General features: G+C 39.2%; 1 protein-coding gene across 1 annotated transcript in view; it reads left to right on the forward strand.

The window, feature by feature from the left end:
* Positions 1 to 25,238, forward strand: part of LOC107599375 (plexin-A1-like) — a 247,168-nt gene that overhangs the window by 49,724 nt on the left and 172,206 nt on the right. The window lies entirely within an intron of this gene.

Genomic DNA, 25,238 nt, shown 5'->3' on the forward strand with positions numbered 1-25,238 from the left:
TAATTTAAATAACTATATATATATATATATATATATATATATATATATATATATACACACATACACGCCTTGGTTTTTATAATATATTTTAATTTGTGCTTTTTATGCTTTTTACAGTTACGTATTTTGGGGGGGGGGATGTTGGGGATGTTACCCTAGTTAAAAATATACCTTGGTTTTGAACACTACCATGATTTTAATAACATTTGTATTCTTTGAAGTATTTCACAGTGCTGTGTAAATATCTTTGTATATGAGGTGTGGAAATCATTCAGTACCATGGCTTATATCAGAATGCCATGGTATTACCATCTGATACCATCAGAGTATCTTGGTACTACCACAGTACTGTTTTAAAATTATTTGTATTAGAATACTAATAGTGAAACACATTTGCTCTCAAGAATTTGAAAACGAGCCACATGCACACACATTTCTACACAAATGTGCTTGTGCTGAAGTATGCAGTAATCCTGTCTCAGTCCTTGTATATGACCCCGGCGTGATGTCTAAACCGCTGGCTGGATATAGGCTGTACGTGGGGGTGGTGAGGGGAGATCAGCGGATGTCGAATGGTATCCCATCATTGGAATCGCATTTCTCCTCCGTCTTGCTTTTCCTGTAGTGGACCCCGAGCCGGACAGCGCTGACTGTGTCATTAGACAGAAATCAATGGCCTGTGTGCAAATACAGTGTATGTGTCTAGGTTCCTAATGAGGTAAAAGCTAGAAAGGTACATGTACATACGTTAATGGCATGCATCAGTTAATTGAGTAACAATCATGTGCGTTTTTCTCACCAACTTCCAGTTCACTGTTCGACCATCTCAACCAATCCTGGTTGAGTTCCTTTGCAAAGCCATTGCCAAATATGTCTGAGGTCTCAAGGGGCGAGCTGTATGAGACAGACCAGCTCTGGATCTTGGGTTTGCGTTGATGCCGGCGGTGCTGTTTTATTGCTATTCATTTAGTGCTAAAGTGTGGGTCTGGCCCTAATGAAATGTAAAGCTGTAGTCTATTGACGTGGGCTCATTGTAATTCCTCTAGTCTTCCAGTTGCTACGAGGCCTTATTGATTCATCTGTATGAATATATAATCAGGGGCCTAAATCTTAGAGGCTGCAGACAGCTGTACGAGTGTGTGTGTGTGTGTGTGCGTGAGTTAATGTTTGTGAAGCAAAGACCATTGACTGGCTGTGAGACTGTGACATGGAAGATCGTTTGGTTCAATTTGAAGAGATGTTTTTAAGTTTTTCCTCTTGATTTCTCAATCATTATTTTTGATTCATCAAGTATCATTTGTGTATGCTGTATGCTCAAAAAATAAATAACACACCTTGTGATAACAGAGGTGTTAATGGGAATCTGTCTGTTGCTTTATCGTTCATTCTTTCTAATGTTTGTTCTATCTATCAGTCTTTCTGGCTGTCGTTCAGTCTGTCTGTTGTTCGTTTTGTCTATTGTTAAATTTGTCTGTTGTTTTCTGTCTATTGTTTGATCTATCTATAATTTGTTAATTGTTTGTTCTATCGCTTATTCTATCGTTCATTCCATCTATCGTTTATTCTGTCTATCTTTTGCTCTATTATTCAATCTATCTATTGTTCATTCGATCTGAGATTCGTTAATTCAATATATTGTTAGTTTGTTCTGCCATTCGTTCGATCTTTTTTTCTATTGTTTGTTCTATCTGTCTTTCGTTTCTTTGATCTGTCATTCTATCTACCTGTGGTTCTATCTTTCATTCTATCTATTGTTCATTCAATCTGTTCTTCATTTGTTTGATCTATCTTTTGCTCTATTGTTTGTTTTATCTATTGTTCTGTCTATCGTCTGTATCGTCAGAAGTTTGGAAATACTATTGTATGGAAACATTTGTGTTTTATGTAAAATGCTTTTGATTATAAATAAATTGATATTTTTGGCTGCATTAAATTGATTAAAAATTATAAGTCAAGGAGTTCTTGTTGAGTGTGTGTGACAGAGGTTTGCTATTTATAATGCCAGATGGATTATGTAGAGTGAGTTTCTGAAGGCAGTGAGATTTATACATGTGTTTGTATGTGTTTATGAGATGTATTGTGTGACCCTGCTAAGAAATGTGGCTCCTGTGGGGCTGGTGCACAGGAGGTCAATGTCAGTGATTTATTAGAATCTACTATTGGGGTTCACGGGAGGGAAAATCTCCATAAAAAATCCTCTGTTCATAAATATGCCGGCCTTCTTGACATCGCATCTATCCCCCAACCTCAAGCCTCAGTTTGACGGGCTCTCAATTGAAGACAACAGCTAATAAAGCAGGTTGAAAATGCTTCGGATGAGACAATTATAGTTTGCAAGCCATGTCGTAACTATCTGAATCTGAGCTCTATATACCTGCATACTTTGGCAGAGCTAACATGCTGACCAGCATGTGGTCAATTCCCAACGTCTTTTTAGTCATGCGGCGACCTGCCAGTTAAGGTTATCGTGAATAACTAGTCAGTCACATTCATGTAATGTCCACCTACCCGCTTCTGCAGGTCAGATTTGCGGGAAGAGCTCCCTTGGAGACGTTAAATGCACTTATCATTTAGCACGTTAGCGTGGCTAATTAGCATGTTAGCGCAGCCACACGTGTACCCCCTCCACTTCTGAAATGTCACTTTAATTAAGAAGCATGATCTGATTTGAGCTAATTTGCAGAGCGAATGGTAATTACAGATAACATTTGGAAGCAATGAGCAAGAAGGATGGCTTATGGGGTGGTGGGGGGGTCTGCGTTGTTGCGGCAGGAAGTGATTTCTCCTTGTGGAAATCTCGCCTGATTGAGAACGATTAATGATTGACAACATCTTGTAGTCCTCGGCGGGAACGTCGGAAGCCGTGATTGGTGGCAGTGATTAGCGAGCGAGATGCAAAGAACATCCTCAGAAGTTTGTTGCATGGTCAGTCGCTCCAAGTGCCATTATGAAGCATCACACGCCTGTGAGGGACAAATCAGAGGAAGACAGACTGTAGCATGTCGTAATTGTGATTTTTCTTCTGTGGTGACTTTTCTTCATCTAACGTTCTCATTGTCGAGGTGAAGCTGTATCTGTGCCAGTGCAGAATTGCTGTTCATTTTATTCCCTTTCTCACACACAGACACAATAAATATCATATCCAGCTCCTCTCTTAAAACGGGCACTGTGCCCGTGTTTCTGTCTCAATCTGTATCAATTCAGTGTTCTTGTTCAGGCACAAGTAAAAGATCCTCTTGATCATTTCGTTACTCTGTCTGTTTCTGCCTCAGTCTCCTGACTGAATCCTAAAACTTCCCAAATTTGAAATTTATTATAGTGTAATATTGATATTTTCTATGTTTATATATTCATTAAAAAATTTAATTGTATTTAATTTAATTTAATTTTTAATTTAGTTTAACGTATATAATTATAAATTAATATATTTAATATATGTTTATGTAACACAATATCTTGGTACAATAATAGTTATTTTGTTTGTTACATATATTTATACACACATATAGCATAAGATTCGCTCAGTTATGTCATTTTTAATGCAAATATGACATTATTTGACCTAACCCTAACCTACCCCTACCCTTACCCCTAACCATAGCCCATAACAAAGACATCTCAAACAATGTCATCTTTGCATTAAAAATTACATAACTGAGCGAATGACACTTAATGACAGTTGTCATAAACCTGCATAAAACACCTTCAAATTCATAACATGTGTCATGTCATGATTATGAAGGTGTCATGTCAGTCTTATGCACACCCCTTCAAGTAAAGTGTAACCCGCAACTGCTGTGTTCACGGAAGATTTGCGTTCAAATATTTAAACTCAAATCAATATTTTGTCTAATTATTTACTTATGAGGCAAGTAGCCATGTAATAAGATAGATAATGTACATCCAGCCGGTTGTTATCGCAGAATAACCCCCTTCAGGGTCATACAAGACTCCTCCGCTTCGCGTTATTCTACGATTAATAACCGGCTGGATGTACATTATCCCTTACATCACATAACATCACATAACGCAACATATAACATGTAACTAAACATCATATATTCTCACACACAAAACTACATTTTTTGTTTTGTGGCTTTTATTTTAAGTCATTTATTTCCTGGTGTTCTCCTTAAAATCTGCTAAGATTCACTTTTAGCAGATATAGTAGTTTAAAAATCAGTCTTTCTTTTTGGGTTTCAGTACTGAAAAAAAAGTTTAATCTAATTAAAACTGGACCGTGTTCACTCATTTGTGTGTGCTAGGTATTATTATGCTTGCCAGAGTACCGTGTCCAGTGGTGTATTAAGTACCTGAAAGCCATACTCAAGTAAAAGTACAGTTATCTTACCAGAAAATCACTTTGGTAGAAGTTGAAGTCAGCGTTTAGAATATTACTTGAGTAAAAGTCTGTGATATTTATTGTACTTAAGTAAGAAAAGTATTTTTTAAATCTTAAACGTACTTGTTTGAAAGTAAAAAAGTACAAGTAAATGCAAAATGGAAAAGAAGCAAATAAATAAATGTTCATATAAACAACTTGAGTAGCAAGATTGTGTTCAGTTTTAACTCTTTCTTCCATTTTGTAGTTTTGGGTAAAAATAAGAAGCACTTCATCCGGTACTTAGTGTCTTTCATTCCAACATAAGAAATCATTTTTGGAATCTGCATCTGAAATAGGATTTAGGTGTTTTTACTCAGTTTATGTATCTCAGAGGGGACATGGATACATTTAAACTGCAGTTACAGATGCATAAATGGCCTAATGTAAAAAGGCCTAATGTTTTGTTTTTAGCATAAAACGTTAAACACTGATATTTGAAGTAATTTAAAACATGAAAAAAATTGTTGAAATGTAAAATTTAAACCGCCAGTAGGTGACAGCAAGTGACTGTTAATCAGTGAGCCATTGAGATTCAACCGATTCATTCAAACAACTGATTAATTCAGAAACAAAGCATTTGACCTTGTTAATGAGTGAATCACTGAATCATTTATTCAACAGATTCGTTCAAAAAGCTGATTCATTCAATAAGTAAACACCGTCCATTGCTCAGAGACGCAAAACAGTGGTTTGGAACTATTTTTGTTGGCAAAATTGAGCAAAAACAAGCAATATTATGTCTAAAATGTAAGTCACTTATTGCTTTACTGAACTTGTATAAAATTATTATTAAATGTGTTCATGCTGATATCTGCAGAAAAACTGTACTCTTTGTGTGAAATAGATTAAGTTAACTATATTAAATTATATAAATATAAAAAGCATACAGAAGCATTTTTGCCGTCTACAATTTAGAATGCCTGGAATTTTGAGTTTTAAATCAACGTGCGTGTGTGTGTGTGTGTGAGAGATTTGGTGATATAGCCTACTTGATAATGTCAGATCGCACATCATTACAACAACACTTACCATATTATCGCAGACGATGCTGTATTGCACACCCCAGACTTGACTTGAATGGACAATGAATCATCTGCGGTTGTGCGCACACTTGTTTGCACATGAGCAAAGGTGTTTTTAGGAGTCTAACTTGCAGACGCCACACCACTGATTCGTCAAACTTGCTTTCCTGCAGTCCGTGTTCTTCTGACTTCTGACTATTTTGAAGTAAGTAATGAATATGCTTCGGGGAAATGTATTGGCGTAAAAGTATACATTTTAATTTGGAAATGTAGTGGAGTAAAAGTAAAAGTTGGCTGAAATATAAAAACTCAAGTTAAGTACAGATACTCCCAAAAAATACTTAAGTACTGTAACAAAGTATTATTACTTCATTATATTACACCACTGACCATGTCATTAGCTTAGCAACATGCTAAGGTTACACGTTAACAGAGTCCATTGTAAGCCAAGTCTTTGGGATCAACTCAATTAACAAAATAAGAAATGTGTGTGTGTGTGTACCCTCCACCACCCCATCTCCTCACTTCTAACTATTCCTATCCCAACCTGGGATGGGGGGGCGGTACTCTGTGTTCGGGCCAAATTCCGAGCTCGGAGCCCTCCCCTCGGACAGCACGCCAAATATGCATAACCTTTACTCCATTTATTATATGTAAGTGTGAACTTGTGAAGTGCTTTTTGTCACAATTCAGTTAACATGCCACCTTAGAAGGTATATCTATATCTAGGAAGATATCTAGGGAGAAGGTAGCAAGGGAGTTTGCTAGGCATTTGTACCCTTGCTCTACGTGGCCATTTTAAGCACTGGCAGATGGGTTTGATTGAAAGAGCCCCTGGCTATGAAGCTCATTGGACATCTGTGAGGAAAGCACACTTTTAACCGGGTGCTTTGCAGTTTTTTTCCCCCCAAAGTCCTGACTTTGCTTGGAAGTGCCCTTGAGTAGCACTTAACCTACAAGTCCGGGGGGAAAATCTGGCTCTAAAATTAGCCTGTAATGGATGGCGATTGTATATAAACCTGTTCGGGCTATTACGAAACAAATGGCAATAAGCTATCATCATACGAGCGAAGGACGCTGTGTTAGCATAAAAGTTTATACACCCTCCAAACAGCTTGTGTTTATGTGCTTTGAGTCTTCGTAAACCGAATGACGGTGATGTCAGGTATTCTCAAATTTTTTGCCTCATTTGTTTAATGCTGTGATGAGGTGGCCTGTGTTCCTTTTGACAGCTGTGGATATCCAGCATGCAGACATGTCTCCATCCCGCAGCAATGGACACTGTCGAGTGGAACAGTGGGTCACTGATGTGTGCCGGCTGCTTGCACTCTTCAGCAGAGCTATGGACTCTGTGTGTGTGTGTGTGTGTGTGTGTGTGTGTGTTTGTCTGATACTTACCAGATGCCAACAGAGGATGTGACCAGCTTCATTCCTGGGATGCTGTTTGCCAGCTTTCTCCACAGCTGTGTCCAGCGCAACTGTGCACAACCTCGCCTGATGCCAGGAAAGGACTGCCCGCCCAAAAGCATCTGCGGCTGGCCCTGACGTCATGGCGTTGTCTGACAACTGCGGACACGCCTCCGTCCTCCAGCCGCAGCAAAGGGCCGAAGCAGCTGCTTGCTTCCCTTCCTCTCATTGGCGCCATCTGTCCATTCGTCACAACAGACATGGCACTCTCTGTGGTCAGTCACACGCATTAACACTGAACTCTCGACCCCTGCAGTTTGCCCTTGTGCGCATACCACATGTGTAAGGGCCGTACACCCCGAGTGTCCCGCCAGAACATTTGCAGAGAGTCCATCAATCATGCTGATAGTCTAAGATGGTTTAGTCTGGAAAGGTGATGGATGAAAAGATGAGGTTTGTACTAACAGTATGTGGACACATTTAAAGATTTTTAAAACTAGTAACACTTTAATTGAATAAATATTTATTAGTGGTGTCTGCTAAGGTACTGTTAGCATTATCTTAACTATTTTGCACACCGCTCATGTTTTCTTCTGAAAATATATTTATGCATAAGAAATATGCATAAGTCTTAATTTTAATGAACTAGAATGTATATTCTCTTTTTAAAGAGTATAATGGATTATAATATAACGCATAACATGATTCTGATGCAGAATAAGAAATTCCAAAATCAGACACAAGTGTCCAAATAAAGATCCACCGATATGCTGTTCATGACAGAGTCTAGTATCTCTTAAACATATTTTATCAAATTGTGCTGGATTAGATTCTCTTGAATTTTTATATACATTTTTACAGAGTCAATCCTGAATACATTTTTATCTTAAGCAAATTTATTTAGTTATACTATTTCAACTTATTACTTGCTAGGAAAATAGCCAAGGAATCTGGCAACCCATCCAATCAACAAAAAAGCTTTAACCATTCAAGATGTATTATAACCATTTACAAAAACATGCAACTAATTATGAGGTGCATTATACTGCATTAATGTTGAATGTTTTAAAATGCATAACGAATACATTTACAGTGCATCTTGTTTAGAAGCTTCAAGTGAAGTATTACCAATAAGGGTTACTTGAAAATAGTTTTTGCCATTTCTGTGAATCAGCAGTGGGTCAATGCAGACTCTGTGTGTTGAAGAGTTCAAGTTCTTGAAGCCCAGATCACAGAATGACTGGATGAAGCTCTGTTTGTGAGGAGGTCTTGTTGTTCTGGCTGCCAAAGCCTTTGTCACCAGGGCAGCTCTCCCTTGGGCTCTGTTGTTGTGGAAACTGAGTGTGTCATGCATCTCATTTGCATATGTGGGGTGCCCGCCATCTCTTCCGTCTCTCTCTCTCTGTTTATGGAAGCACCTCACGCAAGTCTCCTGCCAGCCCTCCAGAATTCTAATGCGCTCCCCTGTTTGTTACGTTTCATGATCAGAGGCGATATGTTTGGCCCCTCCGGGACCTGCTTTCAAGCGCTGTCTCGAAGATGACACTTGGTAGGAAAGTTCTTCCTTGTAACTTTAAAGATAATGACTTCTTAATGCTGCCAGACCCTTATTTTCTCCACAGACTTGCTGCAAGTGATTATGGGAAAGAACAGTGATCTTGTCTGCCACCTTTTGTGAAGCTCAGTTGAGTTCCTTACATCGTTCAATGCCTAAAGATGGAAATGTCACAGCGTATGTGTGTGCAAATGATTGTATTGTTTTTTTTTCACTCAAGCAGAATCAAACGGAAATCCTTTCATCACGCAACCATACCGCACTAACGTATTTCTGGAAGATAACACCATACAGACCCTGAATGTATGCCTGAAGGCAAGAAAGAACATAGTGCCTCTATTCCCCGCTGTTTCCACAGGAGGAAATCTGTACACCCAAGAAAAACAACAGAATCAGTTGACACCGGATAGTGGCTTTCCCATGACTGCTGGCCAGGCACGACATCATGAATGAGAGTCTGTCACTGCAGGTTTATTCTTCTTTAAAGTGGCCACCATCGTGTCACAAGGCCCACAGTGGCTAATCTGCAGCTTCTGGTATGAGATTAGGTCCCTTGAAGCTTCATTAAGGTTGAGATTTGGAGAGGGATAGCCATTAGTTTACCCACCCTATAGAAGCCTGTCTCTTTGGAAATAAATGCAATCAATTATTAACTGTAATGTTGTTCCAAACTTGTTACTATGATCGTCTTTGTTTCATGGAAAACCAACCGATATTTTGGAAAAAGATGCACAGTTTACTGACTAATACTAGTTTTTAAATTTTTTTTATTTTATTTATTTAAGATTTTTTTTATTGTACATAAACATGACCCCATTTTTATGTTTATATTACCTATGAATATCCATTTTGTAAATTAACATAAGCTATATCTCAAATATGCCATATACACATTCAAACCAGTCCCTCGAAATGTGTTGGGCAAGGTTTGATATCAATGACAATCGACCACTAGGCATCATTGACATCAAACCTGATCTTCACCAAATGGATGTGATGAGAATCACTCCTCACTCATTTGTACTGAGTGTTTTAGGGGTGGACCCTCATGCTTACATTTTTTTTTTGTCCTAAAAATCTGATGTTTTTATACAAACCAAACTGTCGCTAACTCGTACAACAGTTACTTTTTCTTGTGAAATCAAGCTGGGTTCCTGAATTTCAAGTCTGAGCCTCTCGAATTGGTTTGGCCTGGTTTCTCTTGAAGCCGTTGAGATGCTAATCATTGCACTGTAAAGGAGAGGGGGCCATTCCAGCCTCAGACAGGCTATTGGGGGCCTCAGCACTTCCAGACATAGTGATTAACAAGTAGGCATCAAGTCCCTCGAGAGGCCCCTGCAGTCAGGACGGAGAGGTCCTTTGACACAAACCCACACACACTCATGCACTTGCTTACACGCACAACACACCTGCTGCCCGGACTCTTATGCATGCTCACTAGCCACTCGCAATCTTGAATTAGGAGCTCTTGGTATGTAAGAGTGATCCTTTACATTTGAGTTTCAAAGTCAGAGGGGTGAAGAGGCAGTGGACACACACTCGGTCACACACACTTACATTTGGTTTCAACAGATCTGTAAGTCTGTCATAAAAGGAAGCCTGGGGATATTGAGGCCACATCTGTAAAGCGAACCAGTCTTTCATTTGAATGTTTCCTCAGCTGAGTGATTTAAAATTCCTTCTAAAAACTGTGAGACAGTGCAAAACAGCAGAAAGATTCAAGAGGGAATGACAAAGAGAGGGAAAAATGGGGATCGCTCCATCTGTAGACCCTCCCCGTGCCAACATTCATAATGTCTTCATTGGTGCAAGATTACCGTGCATGATATCAGGATGTCCCTCTCAGCTCCTCAATGGTTTGGCTCTACACAAACCCGTCTTTCTCAGACCCTTTCAGCCCATTGTTGAGGAACGATCCCGGCTGTGGAGAGCCATGCAACTACGGTGTAATCTCTCCGTGTGAAGCGTATAGCGGTCCTGCTCTTTCATGGTGAGGCATCCCCGTAATTAAAGTATACCGAGTTGGCATGCATCCTGACAGGCTTCAGTGCTGCGTGTTTGTGTTTCAGTGTGTGTGTGTGTGTGTGTGTGTCTGTGTGTGTGTGTGTGTCTGTGTGTGTGTGTGTGTCTGTGTGTGTGTGTGTGTCTGTGTGTGTGTGTGTGTCTGTGTGTGTGTGTGTGTCTGTGTGTGTGTGTGTGTCTGTGTGTGTGTGTGTGTCTGTGTGTGTGTGTGTGTCTGTGTGTGTGTGTGTGTCTGTGTGTGTGTGTGTGTCTGTGTGTGTGTGTGTGTCTGTGTGTGTGTGTGTGTCTGTGTGTGGCTCATCCATGCTGTCCGGCACCATCCTTCCCTTCATCTCTGCTCCCTCCCATGTGGGCCACCCTGATCTTCTGTGGCAGGCTGTGGTGTTTGTATGACTTGCTCGCTGGCTCTGAGCCCTGGGGGAAGTGTGGCTGGGGCCCACATTGGCCCTCTGTGGCCTTGCATATGTGTGGAGCAAAAGGGATTGATAGAGGAAAAGGAAGTGCTCTCTTTCTAGGAGATCCTCATTGGCTAGGAGAAAGACACATGTCTTCCAATGTATCTTTTAAACCACTAAAGACAAGTAATGATGTGGATTTTGAGTTTTCCCTACTTACCACACACATGTATGGCGCTTTTCCACTGTGTGGTATGACTCGGCTCGGTATGGCTCAGTACGGCACGGCACGGTTTGCGTTTCCACTGCAGTTCAGTACCACTTTATAGTGGGCGGGATTATTCACGTGTCGTTGAATCTAGCGGTTCTTTTGTGTTTGTGTCGCAAGTTCAGTGACGCAGGTAGTGACGATTCTTTCCGGCCAATCCGTGATCAGCAGAGTTTACACGTCATGTTTTGGTAACGGTACGGTTCACTTGGAACCCCAACTGAAGTGGTACTAAAAAAGTACCAGGTACTGTACCCAGTGGAAAACCCCCCAAAAGTGAACCGTACCGTGCCGTACCATGCAGAGGAAAAACGCCAGCTTTCATCAGCACAACCAACTACTGGTCATGAATAGGCACTTTCTCACATTTCTTGGGGCCTTTTTTGCTTTTGTTATATGTGCCAGTTAGAATAATAACTATGTTATTGTTTATTTTTCACGACTATCTTAGGTGACCTCTATTTCTGTTTATATGCGAGCATGTTTATATTAAGGTTAGGGCTTGGTTAAGGTCTGTCTGTGGGCCACTGAGCCATTTGAAAATAAAGGGGTCTTAGTCTGTGTCGGTGACCATCTGAGCAGAGCGTGAGATATTTTGCCTTTGATATCACACAGGGGCCCTTTGTACTCTGAAACGAGCGAGGTCAAAAGCAGGCCAAAGATGACTGTGCTTTTGTGCACGTGTGAGACTATGTGAAATTACAATATGCAACACTTAGATCACATCTCTCCTTGTAAACGGTGAACACCCTTCTCTCGTTTTTCCACAGGCCCCTCTGTAGTCGATCAGGGTTCAGCTCTGTCTCTTTCCTAACATAATCATAAACAATATCCCCTCCATCTTCATTCCAATCACACGGAGTCATGCAGTCTTTCCATTAATCAGCCCTAAGAGTTGGTGGGGGGAGACCGGCTCTTTGGGGAACATTTGGATCTTTAACTCCTTCACTCAGTTCCAACACGGATTACAGAACATTCATCACAACAAAGTGAATATTGTGAGCGCTGAGCTCTGGACATCTCAGATGACAGGTGTTATGCAGTGACCACCACGCACACACATACGGCAACGTTCACAAGGGCAGGGCGTGACTGAGTGCGAAGTTTCATTACATTAAATGTCATCTTTACGTAACCTCATGCCACTGAGTTAATCACTTTAGTTTATTTCCAGCACCCAAGCGGGTTCAGGCCTGTGCTCTGATTCTTCTGGTGTAATGCTAGTACTTGATTGTCTTTAGAGGTTGGCCATTCTCTTGTGATGTGTTGACTTTTTGACCCCCAGTGGTCGTGACCCTGGCTGTCTGCACTTTCCTTGATGGTAATTGAGCTTAACCACGGGACAAGCATGTAGTGTTCACGAAATGCTCTTGATAAAGACTTTCTGCGATACTTTAGCTTTAAAATGCCCATTTGAAAGGCTATACAAGTTAAAGTTAATTGACTCGTTTCACAGATCTGTTCTGGTATTTGCATTGTCTGCCTTTTTTTCACAGGCTTGTAGTTAAGTCTGTGGCAGGAGTGATGTACATATGCTAATCATGCTAAGATATTGAACATCATATACTGTATATCCTCTGTATATTGTACTGTATATTTCTTTATCGAAAATCAAGAGGCAGCTCTGAGGTTTCTCTGACATTGACACTTCCTCTTTATCCTTCCTCTACTTCCTCTTTGAAGACTCGATTGTTCAGAGTGCACTCAGGGAGCCATCTAGCATTAGTTTTCCTTTGACGAAAACAGCACAGAGGGGTTAATCCAGCAGATTAAAGCAGATTTCCTTGCTCTGGAAATGAATAGATAACAGTTTGAGCTCCGATACATTTGAAAAGAGGGATTAAATGCTTCGTTTAAAGTCTATAAGATACATCGGGAGGTTAATTGTTTCCCAATAACATATTTATCCCTCCATTTGTTAGCACAATTGGGATGAATCGCAAAATTACTTTCTATGCTGTGTGCTCATTTCTTCATTGTTTTTTTTTTAAGACACAAAGATTCAAGTTATTGACCAGAGGCCTATTGTGCCAGTATTGGATTGACTCTCTGATCCAAGCCACTTAGTCTGACAAATAAATATTTTCGGATATGTTAAAGCTCTGCCCATCCAAAAGGCCTGACATGGAATTTCCACCCTATCCCAAATGCCAAATGGTTCACTTTATGTATACTTGCAGTATTGCAGCCTTCTATTGCACATATCTGTTAAGTTTGAGACTGTATGGTATCCCATTTTGTCAGTTTATCATTCAGAGGACTATTCGTGATGCGCCCCTCAATGAGACGCCTACACCAGTTGTTGACTTCACAGTGGACTCCAACCCAACAGTCTGTTATTATGTCAACAATTTAGGGATTCGATAGAGGATTGCAAGGGCTGCGGGCAGCATTTGGGATATAGCCTTAAGGTCACTTTTAAATCCACCTTTCCAAATAACTTTTGTTTTTCCCCACTTTGTTCACTTGCTTAGGTATGCTTGTTTTGTTTTCTCTTGCACACTCAATCCTGTCATTTCTCATTCTCCTCCTCCATCTCTCTCTCTTTTTTTCCCCTCTCACTTCATTACAAGCCGTTCATTTATTTGGCTCTATTGACCTCTGCGCTGTGTCCTCTCCTTTCAGACAAAGTGGGTGGAGAAACATGACAAGAACGAAATGGCCTCGACTGTAGGTTACTGAAATATGACTGCAATCTTTTCCTCCGTGTGTCTGCCTTGCATTCGCACAATAAAATTCATGTTGGGAACCTGTGCCAAGAAAAGCACCAGGAGCAACCACAAAGACTGATGTGGGCTGTGTCAATAGCTCGTTTTTGGCTTGTCTAATTTGAAAGCAAGGCAGTGCAACGGATGAGCGAGGTAGCCTGGGTCTCCCTTCCCCAAGGCCATCTGGCTGGGCTCTGTACCACAACTCTCGGAGTTGGTTTGGACTGAGATCCCGCCACCTAATTGCCATACCTTAACCTTTGCAGGTCTTAACTGTGTGACCCTCTTCTTTCCTTGTCTGTCCGCCAGCTAGCACCTCTGTCGATCTCCTCCAACAAGCAGGTAGGCGTTAGACACAGAGTGACAGGGGCAAAGGGGTGCTTCTGGATGAGTAGGCAGAAACGTCCTGACAGGATGACAGCGGCTGCCGCAGCAGCAGGTGCCCGTCACCTTTTGGCCCACTGCGGATGATCCTGCCAGGACTCGTGGTTCTTCCACCTTCCTAACCCTCACCTCCCTAATTGAGACTCCAGCAGTCTCTTGGCTCGCTCTCCTCCACCAGCCCTTCTGCCCTGCATGATGGATACGTATCCCAAATGTGTCTAACAGTGTTCATACTGATGGCTATATTAGTTTCCCAGCCAAATCTGTACGAGCTCCTAAATGGATGCCAAGAGTCGGGCATCTTAACTATGCAGGGAGCATAGAAACATAACATAGATTTTCTAATGATATTGGCCATTTGAAATACATTCAGAGTATTTTGATGGAGTTTTATGGTCTAAGTGGAGTAGAATGAGGAGAATGAGTGGAGGAACATGGTCCGCAAATAAGTTTGTTGCTGCTTTAGTACCCTCAAAAACACTCTAAAGCAGGGGTTCTCAACCTTTTTTTTCACTGGGCTGCACTATGGTCCAAGTGCAAGTCTCACGGGCCACACGCATATCATTTACATATTATGTCACCATTACAAACCAACCAGATTTATAATAGCTTATTATAGCCTAAATATTATGATATCTAATCGATTACATACATTGAAATAAATCAATAATTATACTCACCATTAATAAAACACCTGATGCTCAAGGGAGCTGACCAATTTTGTGAAATTCGGATCGAAAGGAGTAACAGCACAATGAAGTTGCGATTGTAAGTTGCAGTCTGTAAGACGCGCGACAGTGCAGAAAATGTGCGTTCACAAATGTAGCCTATGTTGATCCAAATATGGAAGGCACTTTCGAAATTTAATAATCTGAGGTTCTCTCCAGAGATGTTTTGCCACATTTCTGCAATTAAGGATGATTGCTGCATAGTATGGGTGTTTCCTTTTGCCTGAACTGAAGCCATGCATTTCTGCCCAGGCCCAAGGGGCCCCGACTTTCTTACGCCCCTAGGACCGGGCTTCGGGACAATTTTCACGTCATAGTTCAGACGCGGGCCAGGCATTGGGCTTGTTTTAGGCTTCTCCTTATTTTTATATTTTAGACATCCATCAATTAGTGATGAAAAATATATATATTTTTTGCCGTGCTGGTGGAAACAACACGAGACCATGCTGCCGCGACTGTCAAGAGCGGCTCGACGATGTTTAGTGTCCAGCAGCAGCGAGCGTGCCGTCAGCACAGCTGAACAGCTCTGCGTTCAAATGCACGCAATAGGCTAAAGCTTGCAAAAGTAATTGCCATGAATGTGTTGGGGGAAATAGTAAGGAGATATTTGAATTATTTACTAATAAACTAGTGTTTTCTGAGTCTGTGTCGCAAGGATGAAGTTGCCGATTCTGACTCGCCATCTCTTCAGACGTGCCTTTAGAGAGAATCATCTTTGCGGATTATGATTATAATTAAAGAGTTTTTGTTTTTGAACAAAACATTTTTTATAAAATTTTATTTCGTTAAGTAGTAATTTAAAGCTTTCTATAGATATATTTATCATGTCTGTGAGGCATCTATTCGCTGAGTTTCGGTTCATTTTTGTAAGCTCTCCTGTTCAAGCCGAGACGGCAGAAAGTGCATCGTGTTTGTTTTCTTTATTTTATAAAAGCACAACATTTTGTTGATATTGTGGGTGCACACAAATAAAAGTAGACCCTTTACAGTTACGAATGATGTATTACTCTTACCTTTTATGAGTAAAAATGACGGTGTATCCACTGAAAAAAATGCAAATGATCGCACTGGCGCCTCTATGTCCTGCAAAGCATGCTTTAACTTCCACTCTCTGCACAAACTATTGGATATAGCGCACATTTATCTAGGTTTAACGTTAAAACATTGTTATATGCTTGAACTGTTTTATATCTATAGATTTTATTTTAGGCAAGTCGTGATGATTTGACATAGGCTATGATCAACTCACTGTCTGCCGCTGGCCGCTTGTTCATTACTTTAAGAAACAAACACTTATATTTAACGACCAAAAAATTTTCCAAACGTTTTTCTTAATTAACTTAATAAAAAAACGAAACGAAATATAATCACTTTGCCATTACATACAAAACTGAACTATTTTAATATAGCTGAAACAGTAGTATAAGCTGTTTTGGGAGAAGGGGGAAAAAAGACGGGCTCGGGTCGGACTCGGGCCGGCTAGGGCCTGAACGTCACGGGCCAAGGCCGGGCTAGGGCCTGAACGTCACGAGCCAAGGCCGGGCTAGGGCCTGTATTTGAGGCCCATGCAGGGCTCTAGCCTGAACATCTTCAAGTGAGTGGCGGGGCAAACCGAAAGTTGATGCCGAAAGTCCAGTACTCTCCTACCTTCACTGCTGCGACTACTGTTATGTGTTCCTTCGCTGGCATTTTCCACATTTAGTTTTTCTCCCTTAATAACAAATGTGTCCATTCTGATGCTCAATTGTACCGAACTAATGGCTGCTGATGACTATTTTAATTGAATTCTGCCAAAGTGCGCGCTTGTAAGTGTTCGTTAAATGCGTAACGTTAATTAGCTGAGTACAGGTCTGCTCATGTCTGAAAATAATATATGAAAAACAAAATTTTTACATAACAAAAACATTATAGCTTATATTTGTTTAGTACATTTTTAACTTAATGTAAAAACTAAAATGAATTTATTGTGTTAAAATGAATTTAATGAAGTTATTTTTTAAACTGTGTTCAGCATGGTGGGCCGCATTTGAATTTGTGACGGGCCGCGGGTTGAGATACACTGCTCTAAAGCAATGGTTCCAATGAGTGAAAGTTTTCTTTTTGCCTTCTCTACATATACCTAGTAACCATTTTTGTGTTTTGGATGTTTGTCCGCATCATGGGTGTAACTAGCTTCAACCGCAAGACTACCTTAGCTGACCAACTTCACAAGTTTTTCAATGCTAGTATTTTTGGCAGCGACCCTTTTCTTTCTCTTTCACTCTTTTTCTGAAAGCCACAGGCTTCGTGTGCGGCCTCTTTATTTAACCTCTTAATTGGATCAAGTCCTGGCTGACAGTTTGAGAAGGCTCACTCAGTGTAGATTGTCACATCTGACACTAAACCGCTCCTTGTCTGTTGGGTCTGGCATCAGTTTTGACAATGCCACAATCAGTCCAATCACCAACTTAATTTCGTCAACTCCTGCCTCCCATTCCTGGTAAGATTCAACTTTCCATCCTTCACTTGGATGCACTTTGTGTGCAGGAGCCTTATTAAATGGTTTGTTGGTTTGTTCTTTATGTGATCATGTGTAGAAGTCGTGTCGAAGTTTCGCTAGGTCTTATTTGTTCTCCTAAATAACGGACATAGTAAAGGTCTACTGACTCCTATAGGTATGGATGTAACACTACGCAAATCCGTAAGTATTTGGTTAATAATGCTATTTTTGAAGTGCCCAATTTCCTGGTCACTAACAGTGTCCTAAAAATAGTAGTATTTGCCTGGTCGTACCTTTACCCCATTTAAAGAAATTAATAGTGTTTTTACCACAAGTACCATAGGTGGACTCTGATAAAACACTGATATGATGTGAATGTACATCATTTTAAATGATTTTGTTTAAAGTATTATTAATTTCTGCATTTTTGTAAGTGGAAAAAGGTTCTTTACACCCTAAATCCTTGGAGTTCAGTTTGGACTGAGGTGCTTGTTGGCTTGGGTGTTCAGCACACACATTTGTGCTCTTACACACCCTCTATGCCTCTAAGGTACAGATTCCTCATCTCAGTTTTACTTGGTGCCGAAAGCTGTCAAGAGAAGAAATGAAAAGACGAAAAAGATCAAATTATCGTCTACTATTAATTATAGCGAGCAGACAGGCACAATAAAAGTGATAAATGTCTCTTTATCACCATCTTAGCTGCGTGGAAATAGAAGCGTTGTGTTAGCGTCACCTTTGTGTTCTTTAGAAAACATGTTTAGCGCTCTGACTGAGTAAATGAAGAGGGCTTATCGGATTAGGCATCGCTCTGATATAAATACTGTTATTTTATTTTTCGCTCTTTCTTAAATGTGATTACTGTTTACAATGCTGCCAATTATTTGCAGCACACTACGACTGTGCATATTTGCATAATGTCGTGTTGATTGAATGCCACCAGCGAAGGCATTCTTACTTTAGCTGGTTTTGTTTGGTCCTTTCTATCTTTTGCTTTGAGTTTTTTGTCTGTGTATCTGTTGCTTAAAACATCCCTGTCTTAATTTGAGTATGTACAGTATTATGTGTTTAAATGAGTGTGCTTCTATAAAAGAGAGGTATCTTAGTAAGTAGTTATTTAGCAGATGTTTTTATCCACAGTGTTTTAGGCCTGATTCACTATTTTTTCATTCTCTCTCCTTAATTTTTTTAGTTGTCTGTCTGTCCTTTATTTCTTGATGTTGTTTTTTTATTGCTTACATTTTGAACCTTTTTTTTGTCCGTCTCCCCTTATTTTTTCATTCTTTCCTTTTTTGTCTGTCTGTCTGTCGTTCTGTCTGTCGTTCTATCTATCTATCTGTTGGTCGTTCTATCTATCTATCTGTCGGTCATTCTATCTATCTATCTGTCGGTCGTTCTATCTATCTATCTGTCTGTCGGTCGTTCTATCTATCTATCTGTCTGTCGGTCGTTCTATCTATCTATCTATCTATCTATCTATCTATCTGTCGGTCGTTCTATCTATCTATCTATCTATCTATCTATCTGTCGGTCGTTCTATCTATCTGTCTGTCGGTCGTTCTATCTATCTATCTATCTGTCGTTCTATCTATCGTTCTATCTATCTATATGTCGTTCTATTGTTCTATCTATCTATATGTCGTTCTATCGTTCTATCTATCTAGATGTCGTTCTATCTATCTGTCGTTCTATCGTTCTATCTCTTTCTATCGTTCTATCTGTCGTTCTATTGTTCTGTCATTCTATCTGTCGTTCTATTGTTCTGTCATTCTATCTGTCGTTCTATCATTCTATCTGTCGTTCTATCTGTCGTTCTATCGTTCTATCTGTCGTTCTATCGTTCTATCTGTCGTTCTATCTGTTCTATCGTTCTATCTGTCGTTCTATCGTTCTACCTATTGTTCTTGCTTTTGGTCTGTCTGTTATCTTATCATTCTATCTATCTATCTATCTATCTATCTATCTATCTATCTATCTATAGTTCTGTATGTCGTTCTATCTATCTGTCTGTCTGTCTGTCTGTCTGTCTGTCGTTCTATCATTCATTATGTTGTTCTATCGTTTGTTATGTCGATATTATGTCGTTCTATCGTTCATTGTCGTTCTATCTCTATCTGTCTATCGTTTTGTTGTTCTGTCCATCTATCTTTCTATTGTTCTATCTATTGCACTAGCTAACTATCATTCTGTCATTCTATCATTCTGTCTATCTATGTTCTATCTGTTCTGTCAATGGTTATATTTATCACTCTCTCTATTGTTTGTTCTATGTATCATTCTATAGATCGATGGCTATGTTTAATGTTCTGTCTGGCTATATTTAACATGTTTTCAGCACACACACTTGCGTGCTTATACACACACACACACACACACACACACACACACACACTTCGTACACACCCTGCGGTATGCCTCTAAGGTACAGGTCTCATCTCGACCTATTCTATCAGTCCATCTATCTCCTAATGACCTCAGCAGATATTACTGTGCAGTATATAATTGTTAATTGCAGTTTTCAGAGAGAGGTACTCCAGCGCTGTTGCTTTGTGCTCGGAGCGGGTGTTGAGTTTAAGCTCTGAGGGTTACAGACTAAAAGCTTATTTACCTGCTTGATTAGCTGCCTTTTCTTTCTACTCCATTATTGAGGTAATGTAGCAGCGGCGCTGTGAAACGCTGCTGTGGTTTCTCTGAGGTAGTTTCTCTTCACGAGCCGTTCCACCGATGTATCGACCCGCACAATAATGATTTTCTTTGTCCTCAAAGAGCATATCTCTTCTTTGCCAGGTTCAGTCGCAGGACCCCGAGGCATTTTTAATAGTGGCTGGAGGAAAATAGGACATCTCACAAAACAGTCGCGCAGGTAGAGATTTGTTTGTTCAGCCAAGCTCCATAAAACACAAAGTATCTGCTTATAGTTTATACAGTATGTAGGTTTTGTGTGTGTGTGTATTTGCACTTCTGATTTACAAACTTCCTAATTTTGAAGTGCTTGTGTTCTTGTGCATGGATATTTATATACTTTATATTTCAGATTCATTTAGTAATATTTTTTTATTGTTAATATAATTTATTAATATTTAATATAATCAATTCATATTTCAGAATTGAAGATTCATAGATTATAGAGATTAATCAAAATACTTTTAATTTAATTTATTTTACTTAATTTATTTGTAGTGTTCATATAAGCTTGAGTGCAAGATTGACATACCAAATATTAAGATATTCTGGTTTTTATTTTCGATTTTGTGTCACCTAAATACACACACACACACACACACACACACACACAGGTTTGTGTTTATGGTTTATGGGGACTCTCCATAGTCGTAATGGTTTTTATACTGTACAAACCGTATTTTCTATTGCCCTACACCAACCCTACCCCTAAACCTACCCCTCACAGGAAACTTTCTGCATTTTTAGATTTTCATAAGTCATTCTGAATTATTTATAAGCCTTTTGAATTACGGGGACACTGAAAATTCTTTCTATCGTTCTATCTGTCGTTCTATTGTTCTGTCATTCTATCTGTCGTTCTATTGTTCTGTCATTCTATCTGTCGTTCTATCGTTCTATCTGTCGTTCTATCTGTCGTTCTATCTGTTCTATCGTTCTATCTGTCGTTCTATCGTTCTACCTATTGTTCTTGCTTTTGGTCTGTCTGTTATCTTATCATTCTATCTATCTATCTATCTATCTATAGTTCTGTATGTCGTTCTATCTATCTGTCTGTCTGTCTGTCTGTCTGTCGTTCTATCATTCATTGTTGTTCTATCGTTTGTTATGTCGATATTATGTCGTTCTATCGTTCATTGTCGTTCTATCTCTATCTGTCTATCGTTTTGTTGTTCTGTCCATCTATCTTTCTATTGTTCTATCTATTGCACTAGCTAACTATCATTCTGTCATTCTATCATTCTGTCTATCTATGTTCTATCTGTTCTGTCAATGGTTATATTTATCACTCTCTCTATTGTTTGTTCTATGTATCATTCTATAGATCGATGGCTATGTTTAATGTTCTGTCTGGCTATATTTAACGTGTTTTCAGCACACACACTTGCGTGCTTATACACACACACACACACACACACACACACACACACACACCTGTCTGTCGTTCTATCATTCATTGTTGTTCTATCGTTTGTTATGTCGATATTATGTCGTTCTATCGTTCATTGTCGTTCTATCTCTATCTGTCTATCGTTTTGTTGTTCTGTCCATCTATCTTTCTATTGTTCTATCTATTGCACTAGCTAACTATCATTCTGTCATTCTATCATTCTGTCTATCTATGTTCTATCTGTTCTGTCAATGGTTATATTTATCACTCTCTCTATTGTTTGTTCTATGTATCATTCTATAGATCGATGGCTATGTTTAATGTTCTGTCTGGCTATATTTAACATGTTTTCAGCACACACACTTGCGTGCTTATACACACACACACACACACACACACACACACACACACTTCGTACACACCCTGCGGTATGCCTCTAAGGTACAGGTCTCATCTCGACCTATTCTATCAGTCCATCTATCTCCTAATGACCTCAGCAGATATTACTGTGCAGTATATAATTGTTAATTGCAGTTTTCAGAGAGAGGTACTCCAGCGCTGTTGCTTTGTGCTCGGAGCGGGTGTTGAGTTTAAGCTCTGAGGGTTACAGACTAAAAGCTTATTTACCTGCTTGATTAGCTGCCTTTTCTTTCTACTCCATTATTGAGGTAATGTAGCAGCGGCGCTGTGAAACGCTGCTGTGGTTTCTCTGAGGTAGTTTCTCTTCACGAGCCGTTCCACCGATGTATCGACCCGCACAATAATGATTTTCTTTGTCCTCAAAGAGCATATCTCTTCTTTGCCAGGTTCAGTCGCAGGACCCCGAGGCATTTTTAATAGTGGCTGGAGGAAAATAGGACATCTCACAAAACAGTCGCGCAGGTAGAGATTTGTTTGTTCAGCCAAGCTCCATAAAACACAAAGTATCTGCTTATAGTTTATACAGTATGTAGGTTTTGTGTGTGTGTGTATTTGCACTTCTGATTTACAAACTTCCTAATTTTGAAGTGCTTGTGTTCTTGTGCATGGATATTTATATACTTTATATTTCAGATTCATTTAGTAATATTTTTTTATTGTTAATATAATTTATTAATATTTAATATAATCAATTCATATTTCAGAATTGAAGATTCATAGATTATAGAGATTAATCAAAATACTTTTAATTTAATTTATTTTACTTAATTTATTTGTAGTGTTCATATAAGCTTGAGTGCAAGATTGACATACCAAATATTAAGATATTCTGGTTTTTATTTTCGATTTTGTGTCACCTAAATACACACACACACACACACACACACAGGTTTGTGTTTATGGTTTATGGGGACTCTCCATAGTCGTAATGGTTTTTATACTGTACAAACCGTATTTTCTATTGCCCTACACCAACCCTACCCCTAAACCTACCCCTCACAGGAAACTTTCTGCATTTTTAGATTTTCATAAGTCATTCTGAATTATTTATAAGCCTTTTGAATTACGGGGACACCTTTCTTTTCTTTTTCCTTTCTTTTCTTCTGTTCTCATATCTTGTCTCTCCTCTTCGTTCATCTCTTTTCATTCGTTCATTTGCCTTTACTTTTTCACATTACTTGTTTCTTCAGTTCTATTTTCTCATTTCTCACGTCTTTTATTGTTCGCTCTTTGGTTTTCTTTTTTTAATTTCTTTACATTCCTTTTCTTTTCTCTTCACCCTCTATTCTCTTCTTTTTTTTCCTCTTTTCTTTTCTGTTTTTCCTCTTGTCTTTTTATTTGTTATTTTCTTGTCTGTTTCTCATGTATTTTTCTTGTTTTTTTCTTTCAATTTCTTATCTGTTTTCCTTTATACCTCTTTTTTCTCCCTTTCTTATTTTCTCATTTCTTTTTTTTTCTTTTTTCCATTTCTCATCACCAAGTTCTCTACTTTTTCTTTCTCAATTTTTCTCTTTTTTAATTTTTTCCTCTTTCATCTATTTTCTTCTCTACTCTTTTCTACTTTTTACTTTTGTTCCTTGTCTCTTCTTTCCAGGTCTCTTCTCTTCTCTCTCTTATTTTCTCTTCGTCCCTCTTCTCCTCTGATCTCTACTGTTCTCCTCTTTTCTCGTCTGGTCTTATCTTTTCTCTGTCTCTGAGTCGGTGAAGCTTTTCTTCTGTTCTCATATCTTGTCTCTCCTCTTCGTTCATCTCTTTTCATTCGTTCATTTGCCTTTACTTTTTCACATTACTTGTTTCTTCAGTTCTATTTTCTCATTTCTCACGTCTTTTATTGTTCGCTCTTTGCTTTTCTTTTTTTAATTTCTTTACATTTCTTTTCTCTTCACCCTCTATTCTCCTTTTCTTTTCTTTTTTTTCCTCTTTTCTTTTCTGTTTTTCCTCTTGTCTTTTTATTTGTTATTTTCTTGTCTGTTTCTCATGTATTTTTCTTGTTTTTTTCTTTTTCAATTTCTTATCCGTTTTCCTTTATACCTCTTTTTTTCTCCCTTTCTTATTTTCTCATTTTTCATTTTTTTTTTCTTTTTTCCATTTCTCATCACCAAGTTCTCTACTTTTTCTTTCTCAATTTTTCTCTTTTTTAATTTTTTCCTCTTTCATCTATTTTCTTCTCTACTCTTTTCTACTTTTTACTTTTGTTCCTTGTCTCTTCTTTCCAGGTCTCTTCTCTTCTCTCTCTTATTTTCTCTTCGTCCCTCTTCTCCTCTGATCTCTACTGTTCTCCTCTTTTCTCGTCTGGTCTTATCTTTTCTCTGTCTCTGTGAGTCGGTGAAGATGGATTTTGGCAGACAGTCATTGGGCCCTTGTCCACTCTCATAACCCTTCATCGCAGATCTAGCCAGCCCAGCGTCTGACTCACATGGAGATGTGGAGATTTTGTGCTGGGTTCTTTAGATAGATCCTCCTCTTGGATGAATCCCTCCTGGTGTGATTTATACTTAGCGTGGGCCATTTTGATGGACTTTTGGCTTGTGCTGACTGACCTACAGCTTGCTTGTGGGCTATTGTTCTGTTATTTTTTTACTTTTTTTGTTTTCAGATTTATGAAGTCCAGTATAGCCTTCAATGACACAAGATGTTTGGCTTTGTTTCAGCCAGCACCTTTTTAGGTTATGCAACAACCCTTGGGACCTGCATCCAACACAAAGATACACACAAGCATCAGAATGAAGAGTGTTCCTTGAGCAGCTTAAAAATTAATTATTAGATTTATCAGTAGCTGTTCCGTACATTCAGATTCTCTTTATTAGGGATTAAACTGATTAGCTATGTATAAGGCAGTATACTGCCTTATACATGCCTTTACTTCCTATCAACCACTTAAACATCAATAAAAAAAAATCTGTAAAATGAGACTGCCATGTAATATATGAGCAATATCACTCGAGTACGAGAGCGATACCGGCTCTATATCAGCATGGCTGTGATTAGGCCAGAGGTACGAGGCCGCATGCAATCACAGCCGTGGATATAGAGGCGCTATCGTTCTTATACTCGAGTGATATTGCGTTTATACAACAGTTCGACAGAACATGCGTGTAATTAAACAAGAAACAACGGAGTGCCTAGTAAAACCCTCTTTTGTGCGGAACTACTTCCTTCCGCCACGGATTCAAAGCTCAAGTTGACAGTTAAACATACGTCACTTTTAGAATTCATATCAAGGGCATGTGCTGCTTCAGTTAGGTTATTAGTGAGAAATAATGAGGTTATAAGAGAGAAACAATGCGGCAAGATGTGCATCCAAATGAGAGAGAGAGAAGACCGCGAAGCTAGACGTTTCTTCTTATATTAACTAATGTACTCTACGATTAGCTCAGTGAATAATAAAAAAAAA

The sequence above is a fragment of the Sinocyclocheilus grahami genome, unplaced genomic scaffold (assembly GCF_001515645.1).
Source record: "Sinocyclocheilus grahami isolate Dianchi unplaced genomic scaffold, SAMN03320097.WGS_v1.1 scaffold13.1, whole genome shotgun sequence".
Lineage (NCBI taxonomy): Eukaryota > Metazoa > Chordata > Actinopteri > Cypriniformes > Cyprinidae > Sinocyclocheilus > Sinocyclocheilus grahami.